We start from the raw sequence: 15,485 nt of genomic DNA on the forward strand, positions 1-15,485 counted from the left end.
TTACTGTAAATACTACCACTAATAACACTAATCATAAGTTATGTATAGTTAGAGGTTTACTGTAAATACTACTACTAACACTAATCATAAGTTATGTACAGTTAAAGGTTTACTGTAAATACTACTACCAACACTACCCATAAGTTATGTATAGTTTAGGGTTTACTGTAAATACTACTACTAATAACACTAATCATAAGTTATGTATAGTTAAAGGTTTACTGTAAATACTACTACTAACACTACCCATAAGTTATGTACAGTTAAAGGTTTACTGTAAACACTGCCACTAACTCTACCCATAGGTTTTGTATAGCTAAAGGTTTACTGTAAATATTTCTACTAACACTACCCATAAAGTATGTACAGTTAAAGGTTTACTGTAAATACTGCTACTAACACTAATCATAAGTTATGTATAGTTCAAGGTTTATTGTAAATGCTACTTCTAACACTTATCATAAGTTATGTATAGTTAAAGGTTTACTGTAAATACTACTACTAACACTAATCATAAGTTATGTACAGTTAAAGGTTGACTGTAATTACTACTACTAACACTACCAATAGGTTTTGTACAGTTAAAGGTTTACGGTAAATACTACTACTAACATTAATCATAAGTTATGTATAGTTAAAGGTTTACTGTAAATACTACTACTAACACTACCCATAAGTGCTGTATAGTTCAAGTTTTACTGTAAATACTACTACTAAAATTAATCATAAGTTATGTACAGTTAATGGTTTAGTGTAAATATTACTACTAACCCTACTCATAAGTTATGTCTAGTTAAAGATTTTTTGGTGAAGCACGCAATAGTCTTACTCAAATCCAAGCATCCTACAGATCACCTTCGCATCTTCCAAATCCCAGCTATCATCACAAATGGTGCCCCATTCACTGGTGTCGTTGTACCTTACTTTTACTGTTCCTTTGTAGCTGGGTGTAGGATCCCCAGCTGGTGGTATCAAAGCAACCTCTATCGTGGCAACCGGCGCAACTGAAATTTAAATGCACCATTACAATAATATTGCACAAACTCCTGTTATGAGACCTCCAGGTAACTAAGCTACTACAACTTAGGCTCTACGTAGCTCTCATAAAATATAAATGTAACAAACTGCTCTTTCACGGTTTCAATGATCTCTGAGATTGACATTCAATCTGGGCTTTAACGTTACACCTTGCAGATTTGTTAATGATGTTATAGTAATGTTTAGTGATGTTAATTATGTTCTAATGATCTTATGGTAATCATCAATTTTCACTACTATAGAAGAATTTTTTAGTGCAGTTAACTGGTCCTACTGTGAAACAACGCAATTTTTTTAATTGATAATTATAAACAACATACAAGACGGCAGGAAATGTTTTCAAATCTGCTCGAAAATATGCATATCACGTTTGTAAGTCTGAGTGGCTATTTGTTGATTGGAAATATGGGATGTTGATTATTGAGACAACTGCAGAAGTTTGTTTTAGCCCACCAAGGAATCTATAGAAAGTATTTTATTTCATTATTAATTAAGAGTTTTATTTATGAAGACTACAATTAGTTTAAAAGAGGGTGCCATAAAAGAGTTTTTTAGGCACCCTTTACACTAGCGCTAGTGGTGGTGTTGCTTGATACCTGTCTTCATACCAAAATCATGTCTAGATGAGCATATTAGCCCAGCCTTAAAAGTGGCAGCTTGGAAGAGACCCAGCATAAGCCAAGAAAGCTCTCTCTAAAACATGTTAGTGCAAACATGGGAATACGACACAAGCACTGCCTGTTGTAAACGCAGCAGCCCTGTGATCGAGCAACTCTTGCATGAAAAAAATCAGCATACACTGAGAATACAAGCTTCTTCTGCCTTAAAGTAACAGTCTGGTGAATGAGTAACCAGCCCATATATTGAGAAAGGTCACATGCCATGAGCAGATTATGTCTCTAAACAGGCGGCTTGAGACACTTAAGAAACCCTTGCAGGATGGCCAGCCGACATGCCAGGAGCACTGGCACTTTTTTCAAGGCCATGGATAAGGAGCCATTTAATCAGATATATTCAATGGAGGCAGATGTCATTGTCAACTTGTCCATATGTTGCAACAGTTTGCACAGAAAGTTGAGAGACTCCAGGATCAATTCGGCCTTCTCAAAGAGACAACACAGCAGTGACCCACTCTCTGTCAGGTCAGAGTCTACTACGCGTGTCTGAAGCACAGTAATGCTGATAGCTTAAGCAGACAGTCTAGCTAAGACTGCTGCCAGTATGAACTCATCAAGTTGAGAGCGGAAGATTTCATACAGAAGGATCTTGCCAGAGATTACCAACAAAGTCTGATGTGTATAGTCTAAACTACAAGGACACCAGTCCACTGCCTGGAAGTATCTTGCAATTCAAAAATGGAGGAATTGACACCAGGTATTGCTGGTATATCTCTAGGGCCCACTGAGTCAGACTCAAGACAGCTTTAAGTCAGATCACCCAGAAGTGCCTCCCACCTCAAAAAGAGTGAAATTGATCCTGGGCACCGATGACGGCTCTGCAGGGACAATTGGGCCAGTTCCAGAACAACTCCTACTTGATGTCTCTCATGCAACGCAGGTGGCGACCAGGAGTGCTCGACAGAAATACAAGCTAGCAAGGTTACAGGCCACTGATCACGAACCAGTGGCAATTATGAGGAACAGGGAGCTCAAATTTCTGTACAACATGCAGAGTTCTCTTAGTATCTGGCTGGGCATGGTAATGAAGCCCAGGTAGCCCCAAATTTATCTAAGGTGGTGCACGGTGTTCCCGTCAGCCCTATAAGAATTTTATGTATGGCAGACCCACACCCCAGTGCACTCTCGAGTGGGAAGGACAACGAGTCGTCACCAGTTGACTTTGTACTGGCTCAGTCTGACAGCAACCATTAGGAGGCTGATCAAAAGCAAAACAAGTATATCTGTCAGCAGGCAAATGCTGTATGCCACCCATGCCTAGCAATGAAGAGCTATTAACTAGGCTGGTCCACTCCGCACCACTCTGAAGGGTAGTCAGATCGGTGCTAGTGTTCATGGATCACTTCACTATGTGGTAGTAGAATGCCTTGGCCTTGCTCAGTGCTACAGCGCTGGTAGTAACCAGTGCACTTAATCAGAGAGTTTTCTGTTAATTGGAATTGCCAGGGCAAGTGTACGCTAACCAAGGAATTCAATTTAAGAGCCTACTGATGGCTGAACTAAACCAGCTTTCTCAGATCAACAAGACTCCCACCATGGCATGGTGGAGTAGAACAACGGGTGGTTGAGAGATTCGCTCAGGGCCCTGTTGCTAGAAAGGAGCTAAGACTAGTGGGACTTGCTCTTTCTTTATTTGACGAGAGTATATGGAAACTTACCACTCTTCATGACTAGAGAAAAAAACATATAAGCTCCTGTTGGGCTGAGAGTTACAACCGCTGAGTTAATAGGAGTAGTAAGCTCTACCTACTGAGTTCTTCTCAGCTTATGAGCATATAATCAAGCTCCAGGACCAACTGAAAACTGTGCATGAAACAGAGAGCCACAGAAAAAAATTTGACAAGCAGACAAAAAAGAGCCACTCCTGCATGCACCCAGCAACTGGGTGTGCCTTTCCAATAAACCTCAAAGAGTGGGGAACAACCCGAAGTTGCAACCAAGTTTGTGGAGCCATACTAGCTCATAAAAGCCTGAGCTAACCGCACGTAATAATTGGAGGGATAGGGACAATCTCCCATACTGTACGATATACAGATCATTTATAAGTAGTTGCATGACTAAGAAGCAATCCCTCGGAGATCGAGTATGATGGCGGCAGAGGCGTAGCGTGTTTTTAAGAGGATTGTTGCACAAACAATGGCTCTATGAACTTTGCTAGACACGAATGAGTCCAGTTGTAAGGAAACCTAGACAACCAACTGGAGACATGATCAGGTGCAGAGAGCAATTTATTGTTGACTGTCATTCTTGTCAGTATAACTGGCCTTTTTGGAAATTCAACCTCGACCTGTTGTTTGCATGTCTGGTGTTCTAGGCCACAAGGCCACAAACATTATCCTTTATCATTAGAATCATGAGCCTTTAAAAATGTTAGGGCGTTTTCAGAAATGACCTAGAAACCTAAAAATGAATAATCCAGTTAGTAATGCTGTACTTTTACTTGCCGGTATACAATATTTACATATACTATTGAAACGACATAATTTAGAAAGAATCGCACACAGAAATCTGTCACACACACCAAGCAGCGTAGCAACCAAAGCAATTGCATGCTACTCATTTGTTGAATGCAACAAAGAGTATAAAGTTTTATCAAATTCTCAAAGTTTTAGAGACAAACCTACCAACTCGCGAGTCTTTACTAAGATTACATAACTTGGTGAACTGTCATAGAGTAGAGTTCCAACTTGCTCATAGTGTACGCAAGAAAGCATTTGCTTTGCACTATATAAAAAATTAAATACTAAAAGCATTAATTTGCATTTAATCTATTTATATGTTCCATCGTACTTACAGTTTGTTACAGCGGCTAGAAGAATGAAAATTGCTAGATGAAAGCGTGTCATGTTTTGTTATTTTAAAATCTTTAGTAAACTAAAATAATTGACATAGCTAAGCACAATGTAAATATTCAATATTGGACCAGCAGATGCACAGCATAGTTTATCGCAATACTAACCAAATGCTCAGCGTCACACGGGTAATAGAATAATTACCTAATGAATTTGAGTAACTTACCTGGAAAGCTAGACCTTTACTAAAATCTTTACTAAAACAATACCCGCGGTTTGGGCCAGCTTAACAATCATTACACATAATGTTCAACAGCGCTAGTTATTAACCCCAAGCAAGCGCTTTAAGTGTGAGTATTTTAACCAATGTAATGACTATTGGCCCAATTAATCCATTGTGTTTCACATAGTTGAAAGCCTCTAGAACAGGGGTCCTGAGATCAAATCCAGTGCCATGCGGATTTTTTATTGCAATACTTTAATTGCTATAGCTGGACACAAGGTTGAACAAATGACAAGAAGACGCACACTGAGATTTATGCATATAAATGTGGAGTCGTCTCTCTCTCTATCTCAGCCTAGTTGAGCTTAGCTGTCTCCTTGCCAGCCGGGTAGGGCTGAGGCTGGCAAGACTGCCAAGTCTCTAGTCGAGCTGTTAGTTGGTCGGCATTCCGCACAATTGGCCAGCTAAAGTTATTGCAGCTAACAGACAGAAAGAAGGTAGCTCCAATCATGAGGACGCATTATCGTTGCTTAATATTTCTTATTATAAAGTTTACAGTTGTTATAGAACTTACACTTCCTGTTATGGACTCACACTTCTTGTTGATTAAAATCACCAGATTAGTCACATGACCCATAAGATCCAACTGGTGATGAGATCCAACTACCCATGAGATCCAACTTTAATTTTTTTTTGGTGGGAGAAGAACCTTTTACAAGGATAAACATTTTTATATGGCTGTTTGTACTTCCAAACCAGCATTAACAATGATAAATATTGTTAATATACAGCGTAATTTAATATATTATAACCAAAGATAGTGTAGCGTAATATAACTCGGTAGCACGGTGTAACGGCCAATCTGATGATGTTATGGCATGGAGTACGACTGCTCCATCAGCTGCTTTACCCTGACTAGTCCAATCACAACATAGACAAAACACTGAGACGGCTGGCAGTAATCTGCCTAATACAAATTCAATATGGTAGCCTTGCTTTAACCAACAGAAATCTTTATTAAATGATTAGATTAGACTATCTTCTTTGATTTTGCGCAAGTTTTTTGCAGCACAATTTAAATATATAAATCTCAAAGTTTGTGCGTTTGTCTGTGTGTAGTTCGATTTGTCTAGCTATAGTTATTGAAATTTAGGAAATAAGAATCCGTATTGCAGAAGATTTTATTTGAGAATCTCCCTTTCACCAGGCAAATATTTTAACAATTAAGCTAATGGATTCATTAGGCGATGTATGTCGCTATGTGAGTGAAAATACACAATCGCTCTCTGCTACGGCGCAACATAATTTAAGCTTCATCGCGCGGCTCTTATTAGTAAGCTCTCTCAATTTAGCCAGTTGCAACTTACATTAACTCTCACTGTTTATATGCTGATTTAAGTGATAATTGTGAATATGGTATCTACGAGCTAGTGTTGTCGTAGTAGTGTTCAATGCTCTAAATTATCAACTTATCAAGTCCGTAGCTCAATGTTTCTAACCTTGTTAGAGGTACTGAGCTAATCCAAGTCGTATGTACATTCATCAGGCCGTTCACATTTGGGAATGATATTATACTTGTGCCGAATAAAGCCTGAAGCTTTCTATCAAAGTTAAAATTGCAGTTGTTTTAATCTGAACTACATGTAGTATGCTGACAGTGCCGTGTGCAATGAGAGATTGTCATGTGTAATAACTGTGTGTATAATAATTTGTCAATTTGGAAGGTGGTAGAGTGCCTGTCAGTGAAGTGGAATATTGAGTTCATTTCCTGTTTGTTGTAATTTTTTTTTCTTGTATTTTAGCGTGGCTTTGGACAGAGGGACTTTGACAGAGAACATGTCTCATATTATAGTAAAAATTGCTAATTAAAACTCAGAGGGGAGCTAGCCTCAAGACTGCCACACTAAAGCCTTGAAATCTGACGGAATACGGGCTAAGAATGACTTCTGATACATCTTGACCTCCTAATTGTGCACCCAGTAATTACAAGGTCTTATAATAAGCAGTAATGACAGTTAGTCAATGAATAATGAGCTCACCAACATTTATACATACAATGATGAATCCTGCTAAGATAAACCATAGCTATATCAAACTCTGTACAAATCATTGGAGTTTAGCATAGCTAGGCTCAGGTGTATCTTTACTGCAGCACGCACACGTATAGAAAATTCATCTCAAAAACAGTATTGTCACTGCACTGTATTTGTATTGTACAAAAGCTGTTCTGTTGCAATTCCTTTATTTAGTGTTCTTATGGTCCTCCATGCTGAACTTTCTGGTTCCCGACCAGCAAACATCTCATTACATGTACATGTATTTCAGCATTTGTAAATGCATGTATATGTTGGTAGTCGTCTGCTACTGCTTCACGCTACATAGAGAAGATAAGTCTGTGCTAACCTTGCTATTATGTGGTGAGCAAGAATGTTACTAAAATACTTTAAAACTATTTTCTTTTTGCATGTCCAAAATTTATTGCATTTTCTGACAAGAAATATTCGTGCAGCACATTGTGTGTCATGGAATGATAACAGTAATCAATAACAAAGAGAATACAAACGCATTACAAAGGCAGTGATTTTCTGGCACATCTGACAAGCTCAAGTCACTCTGAATCAGTAATAATGTCATCAATAAAACGAGTAATTTTATATCAAAAGTGAGAATAGTCTACAAGGAGCTCTATTAAAGTTGGATACACAAATACACAGATATGGAAGCTACAGATCTTTGATGACTGCCCCCAAGCCTTTCTCTCAAGCCACAGCAGACCTCCTGCAACAAAAGGTAACAGCGATTACTGAAAGAGTTAAGGCTAATCAAACTAGGAGACACAAATCTAAGAACTTTGGCAATCAGTTCAATACAAACTATTCGTTGTACTAATGGAAGAGTGTCAAGAAGAAAAATTTATTTGACCAAAAGCATCGACCAGAGAGAAAAGCTTTAAAAAACAGACTACAGAGAACAATCAATAGCATTATTAGCACATTGTGAACGGCAGAGTTAGCTGAGCCAACCGGCTATTGGCTTGGCCTGCTGACTTATTGACTTCTAATACCCTTGTGTAGGAAACTCTACAACAAATATGATTTGAAACTTTTAATCTGAGCATTTTAACCACGATCAGGTTTTGACAATTTTAATCGTGAAACATCCTGGCAGTCAGATCACCTCAAACATAAAATAGAATCACAAATGATAGAAAAATACCGATACTGTCTGATAGCATCGACACAAATTTAGCATAAGTTCGCCTTTGAAACCATTCATAAAAACGCTCTCTGTTTCATTCAATTTGTTGCACAGCCCAAGAATGTGTGAGGGCTAACAGCTACATATAACCTCATACAAAATTCAAGCGAATGCTCTGAATCAATAGAATCATAATTTATAAAATAGAGTGTCTTTCAAATTCCACCTTAGCCATGGCAAAGGCCCAACCTGTGAAAATACAAATAAGAAACAGCATGATAGTTGTATAATCTCAATAGCTCCTTGTCCATATTGCTAGCAAAAGTTCCTATGACCAAGTACGATGACGGGGAAGGGTGGAGAAAAATATGAACCTCACCTTAGACTGCCAGACCAGCCTGTAAGGATGGGTGTGGCCCAACTCGTCCATCACACGAGATACAGTGGCAGCTACTTCTGGTGCATATGGGTCCCCTCTATTCACTATCTAAAGGGAACACAGACAAGTTTTTGATACTCCATGATTAGATCTTTCTCATCATGACTTAACCCTTTCGCGGGCAATGCGACGTTTTTGTTGCTTCGCGATACTCCTTCAAATGGGCGGAGCGACGTTTTTGTTGAGATAGTAAATATTTCTTTTATTGCAGCTTTTGGCTAGCTGAATGCCATTTTTTGTTTACTTTTTTGATTGATAGCAAGCCACGATTTATTGGCTTCGGTTAGCCTCTAAAATAAATTTTCTATTTACACAAAATGATCGTTTTTAGCAGTGGTAAAGGAATAAAAATTGTGAAAAAAATTAGAAAATTGTTCTAAATAATTTTTAAACTTTTTTTTTGTTTTCCTTTAGCCGTATTTACTGAAAGCTTCAAGAGTTTTAATTTAGTTTATCGTCATGACGACTTCTAAGAGAACTGTCCAAGATTATTCTAATACAGCAAGTACTAGTACCGGAGTTACTAAGAAAATCACAGCTGACTGTGACTTTTTAGATTTAGTAGCCAGAGATGACTACGAATCGGGTTCAAATTTTGATTGGAATGATTCTACATCTGAATGTGATATTGATGAAGAAGCTGGTAGCAGTAATGATGATGGGGTGGGAGGGGTGATGCCAGTGCCTGGACGAATATTACCAATATGAAGAAAGATAAATATCCTACAATTCATCAGTTTGTAGTAGTGACAGGTTCAGTAGTTACTCCAGTAGATGCTGTGTGATGGATACAAAAGGACAAGAATAAGCACATGGTGCAAAGACTGTGATGTAGGCCTTTGTAAAGAAAAATGCTTTTGAAAATACTATACAGAAATTGTGCTTATTAAAGTGTACACTTGTCTCATAAAAAGATATACAATATATATATTTATCTTGGTAGATCTACACAAATAAATATTTTTATGTTATACATTTTTACTCATTTATAATATATATATATTTATCTGGAAATATAAATGTATACATATGCATGTTTATACATAGATATATGCACACAATAACATACAAAAGAGTGTATAAACTTTTTTTAAAAAAAAGATTTTCCAGAAAATTAATTGGCCCAGAGTCCTGAAATTAATTCTGATATAGTCCTGAAAACTCGCCCCCGAAAGGGTTAATTATCTTTTGTGATAACATTGACTTTGTACAAGATTGAGATAATTTTTCAATCATTCCAAAATGGGTGTATGCAGTGCAACTTGTGAAACATTATCAATATCAAAATAACTGTTTGAAACTGGTTAGTGGGAGAAACAAGTGAGTATCTCTGACAATCTAACCGCTGGCATGCTCACCCATAGAGTTATCTCCCCCTAGAGTGATAACTACACGAGCGTTTCCGGAGCCAACAAGGAGCCTTTAGGCCACGCCCCTTGTTTGTGCTAGTCAGTCGTAGTGATTGACTAGATCAATAACATCAGCCATGAGAATGGTTAAACAAGGATCATGAATTTCCAGTTAAGATAGTAATTAATGCTCATATTAAAGAAATGATGATTATAGTTTATCACTCTAATATATGCTTATTATTTAAAGCAATTCATCACTTTCCAGGAATTGCTAAACATATTATGGAAATGTTTACTTTTCCATATCCATTTCCATAAACTTAAATATTTCCATAATTTTAGGGAAATCGATACGGAAATTTTATTTTAGAAATATGGAAATGGTATGAAAATGGAAATAATATAAAAATGAATTATGGAAATGCTATGGAAATGGAAATACTATGGAAATGAAATAGGGAAATGTTATAAAAATGGAAATAATATGGAAATGATTTATGGAAATGTTACGGAAATGGAGTCGCGAAATTTTATGGAAATGGAAATAATATGGCATTAAATTATGGAATTGTTATGGAAATGGAATTAATATGGGAATGATAATGGAAATGGAAATTGTGACATACATGTAATCCCTGATACCTACATGATTTGTAAAGGCACTGAATAGATAGTGTTAAGTAAGTGAGTGAATGTAATCAGTTACTCATAGATAAGATAGATAGTCATACTGGGGTTGTATTACATTATTGTGATGGGAAGCTAATCGACTGCCATCAACTATGAGCTGTACTACCCGAGTTGCCCGAGTAATGAAAAAAAGTATTTGGAAAAAAAATTTATTTTTATATAACATTTACCATTCTAACTTTTAAACTTCATATCATGAAATAAGTGTTTTGTTGAAATAAAATAGGAAGAAAAATGAAACTGCAAATGTGTTTAAATGTAAAATAATTATCAAGTAATGGCTAAATATAATCTGTTTAGCTATGATTACAATGAAAAATTATTTAATAAGTAAGGTAACAAAAAAGTCTATTTTATTTTAATATAATTATAATTTAGTATAATTAAGTATAATTTATTTTTATTTAACGCATAACAACATTTGCCTCTTTAACTTTCAAACTACATATTATGAAAAGTGTTTTGTGTAATTGAAATAAATGAAGAGAAGAGAGAAAATAGAAACAACTGTAAATGTTTTCAAGCTTTTTCAAACAACTACAACTTTTAAATTTCATATCATGAAAGAAGTATTTTGTTGAAATGAATTAGAAAAAAAATGACACTGCAAATGTGTTTAAATGTAAATGAGAAATAATTAGCAAGTAATGGCTAAATATAATCTGTTTAGCTATGATTACAATAAAAGATTATTTAATAAATAAAGTAATAAAAAATTCTATTTTATTTTTAAATAATTATAATTTAGTATAATTAAGTATAATTTATTTTTATTTAACATATAACAACAGTCGCCACTCTAACTTTCAAACCTTTTGCTTGATTACATCAAGCAAAGATGTCCACTAACTAGTGGACATCTTTGCTTCAAGCTAGTCTATGTATTTGATTGATATGTATTGAAATCTAAGATTACATGCAAGGGCTGTTTGTGAACTGTGGTGTCAATGAATCACTCTATCACCATACAATGTCAAAACTTTCAGTTGATGGCAGTCGATTAGCTTCTCATCCCACCAATGTAATACAACCCCAGTATGACTATCTATATTATCTATGAGTAACCAATGACATACAGCCCCCATGTGTGGGGGTTGTATATCATTGAAGTAACTGATTGCATTACCTCACTTACTTAACACTATCTATTCAGTGCCTTTGCAAGTCATGTAGGTATTGAATTGCTTTAAATAATAAGCATATATAAGAGTAATAAACTATAACCATCATTTCTTTAATATGAGCAATAATTACTATCTTAACTGTGGAAATTCATGATCATTCTCATGGCTAATGTTATTGTTCTGTCAATCACTACGATTGACTAGCACAAAAAAGGGGCGTGGCCTAAATGCTCCTTGTTGGCACCGGAAACGCTCGTGTTGTTGAAGGCACAGTTATCTCTCTAGGAGGAAATAACTCTATGTGCTCACCATAGTTAGTAGCCTTGGTTAGTGTTTTCTATCAACCATTCAGCATTTCGGCTGAAAAAATCATGCTTTAGATCAGTGGTATTTAACCAGGGGGAACTCCCCCACAGGGGGAATTTTGGGATTTTAGGGGGGAATTTGGCTGTTTGCCAAAGGAGATTTCCGTGACACCAATTTTTTTTATATAAAGGACAGTGAGGAGTGTATGAATTTCAGTAGTTTCAACCATGGAGTTATCTCCATCCTAGAGTGATAACTGTGCCTTCAACAACACGAGCGTTTCCGGTGCCAACAAGGAGCGTTTAGGCCACGCCCCTTTTTTGTGCTTGTCAATCGTAGTGATTGACAGAAAAATAACATCAGCCAAAAGAATGATCATGAATTTCCATAGTTAAGATAGTAATTATTGCTCATATTACAGAAATGATGATTATAGTTTATTCTTCTAATATATGTTTATGATTTAAAGCAATTCAATACCTACATGACTTGCAAATGCACTGAATAAATAGTGTTAAGTAAGTGAGTTAATGCAATCAGTTACTTCAATGATATACAGTTCCTACACATGGGGGCTGTATATCATTGGTTACTCATACCCTAGGACACTTATGTATTCGCCTCATCAAACTTTCGCATTTTCGCGGAGTCATCCTCTCGCGAAAATTTTATGTGCGAAACTAAACTATCATAACGAACGAGCGAAAACGCAAAAATAAATAGCTTTGTTCAATGATAGGCAGTCAGTCCTGTATTCACTGGTTGCTCGTGGGGCGGCTAATGTTAGACGACTAAATATGAACACCTAGGGGTGTGGAGGGGGCGGTGGTAAGCCCCCAACAGGTTTCTCGCATGTAGGGCCTCAGCGGGGCCTCTCATGTAAAGTTTTAAAAATTTTTATTGGAAAGTGTCAATATTTGTCTATTTTTTGAGATTCTTTTTGTTTTAGGTGATGTGACTGGCGAGACGTTTTTAAATTAAAATAGGCAAAACTTGACCGCAGTTAAAACGTTCAGAAAAAAGACATCTTTTTCTTTTGAGCGTTTTAACAAAGATCAATTTTGCGGATTTTGTTTTAAGTTCATTCGGAGGTTTTTACGCTTTCGATGGGACATGGCCAAGCGAGTGTTTGGTAAAAATTGATATTTTGCAAACCTTTATAAAAGGCGTTAACAAGAATATTTCGCTGGTAATGGTGATACTAATGAGGCCTAAGAACTACTAAAAGTTTATGTTTGTCTTTATAGATTGGAATGGAGTGAAATTCTACAGCGATAAAAACCGTGTCCATGGCCGTTGGGCAAATAACTTTATGAATAAATGATGTTGAGATCGAGTTATCTCAAGCAATTTATCATTGCCTTGGAACTGACCAAACAAATCCGTTCGAGTTAACCTTGTGTTTGAGATGAAATGTTACATTTTATCCGAGGGCGAGTTATCCGAGTTTGATTGTACTTGGCTGTGAAAAATTCCCAAAAAGTTGGGGCGGCTCAGCCGGCCAGCCGCCCCAGGGAATACGAGTATGTTGATAGTCCAAAAAATAAATGGCAGCAAGCAATCAAATTGCATTATTAACCTTGGCTACACTAGTCTACCTGCGGTTCACAATTACAAACTAGTTGCAAATTGTATTTTTTCATCGGTGAACTGAACCTGAGAAATTTAATTATGTTTGTTCCATTGCATTTATTTTCCCATCACTATATTTTCGCACTCATCAGAGCTGCGAAATTAAGTTGCTGTGAAATTTTACTCTGTATGCTATTCACAAAACTAAATACTAGCGAAATATAAGTGTCCTAGGGTAGATAAGATAGATAGTCATACTGGGGTTGTATTACATTGGTGTGATGGGAAGCTAATCGACTGCCATCAACTGAAAGTTTTGACATTGTATGGTGATAGAGTGATTCATTGACACCACTAGTCACAAACAGCCCTTGCATGTAATATTAGATTTCAATACATATCAATCAAATACATAGACTAGCAATTGATGTAAGCAAGCAAAAAGTTTGAAAGTTAGAGTGGTGAGTGTTGTTATATGTTAAATAAAAATAAGTTATACTTAATTATACTAAATTATAACTATTTTAAAATGAAATAGACTTTTTTATTACTTTATTTATTAAACAATTTTTTATTGTATTCATAGCTAAACAGATTATAATCAGCCATTACTTGCTAATTATTTCACATTTACATTTAAACACATTTGCAGTTTCATTTTTTTTTCCCAATTTATTTCAACAAAAGCTTCTTTCATGATATGAAATTTAAAAGTTGTAGTTTTTTGAAAAAGCTTGTAAACATTTACCATTGTTTTTATTTTCTCTCTTCTCTTCATTTATTTCAGTTACACAAACCACTTCTCATGATATGTAGTTTGAAAGTTAAAGTAGCAAATTTTGTTATATGTTAAATAAAAACAAATTATACCTAATTATACTAAATTATAATTATTTAAAAATAAATAGACTTTTTTATCACTTTATTTATTAAACAAAGTTACAATAAAAAAATTTATTAATAAATTTTTTATTGTAATCATAGCTAAACAGATTATATTTAGCCATTACTTGCTAATTATTTTACATTTAAGCACATTTACCGTTTTATTTTTCTACCTAATTTATTTCAACAAAACACTTCTTTCATTATATGAAATTGAAAAGTTGTAGTTGTTTGAAAAAGCTTGAAAACCTTTACAGCTGTTTTCTTTTTCCTCTTAATTCATTTGAACTACTTAAAAATATTTTCTCATGATATGAAGTTTAAAAATTAGAATGGTAAATGTTATATAAAAAATAAATTTTCTGTCCAAATACTTTTTTATTACTGGGGCAACTCGGGTAGTGCAGCTCATAGTTGATGGCAGTCGATTAGCTTCCCATCATACTAATGTAATACAACCCCAGTATGACTATCTATCTTATCTATGAGTAACTGATTGCATTAACTCACTTACTTAACACTATCTATTCAGTGCCTTTGCAAGTCATGTAGGTATCAGAGATTACGTGTATGTCACAATTTCAATTTCCATAACATTTCCATAATTCATTTCTATATTATTTCCATTTCCATAACATTTCCATAATTAATTTCCATATTATTTCTATTTCCATAACATTTCCCTACTTCATTTCCATATTATTTCCATTTCCATAACATTTCCATTATTCATTTCTATATTATTTCCATTTCCATCCCATTTTCATATTTCTAAAATAAAATTTCCATATCCATTTCCCTAAAATTATGGAAATATTTATGTTTATGGAAAAGGATATGGAGAAGTAAACATTTCCATAATATGTTTAGCGATCCCTGGTAGGTATTGAATTGCTTTAAATAATAAGCATATATTAGAGTGATAAACTATAATCATCATTTCTTTAATATGAGCATTAATTACTATCTTAACTGGAAATTCATAATCCTTGTTTAACCATTCTCATGGCTGATGTTATTAATCTAGTCAATCACTATGACTGACTAGCACAAAAAAGGGCGTGGCTTAAGCGCTCCTTGTTGGCGCCAAAAACGCTTGTGTAGTTATCACTCTAGCGGGAGATAACTCTATGGTTTCAACCAAGTCAAGATGTAAAACTGTGGAAAAGGTAAGGATTGCTACACTACA

Source organism: Watersipora subatra, chromosome 7 (genome assembly GCF_963576615.1).
Source record: "Watersipora subatra chromosome 7, tzWatSuba1.1, whole genome shotgun sequence".
In the NCBI taxonomy this organism is placed as follows: Eukaryota; Metazoa; Bryozoa; class Gymnolaemata; order Cheilostomatida; family Watersiporidae; genus Watersipora; species Watersipora subatra.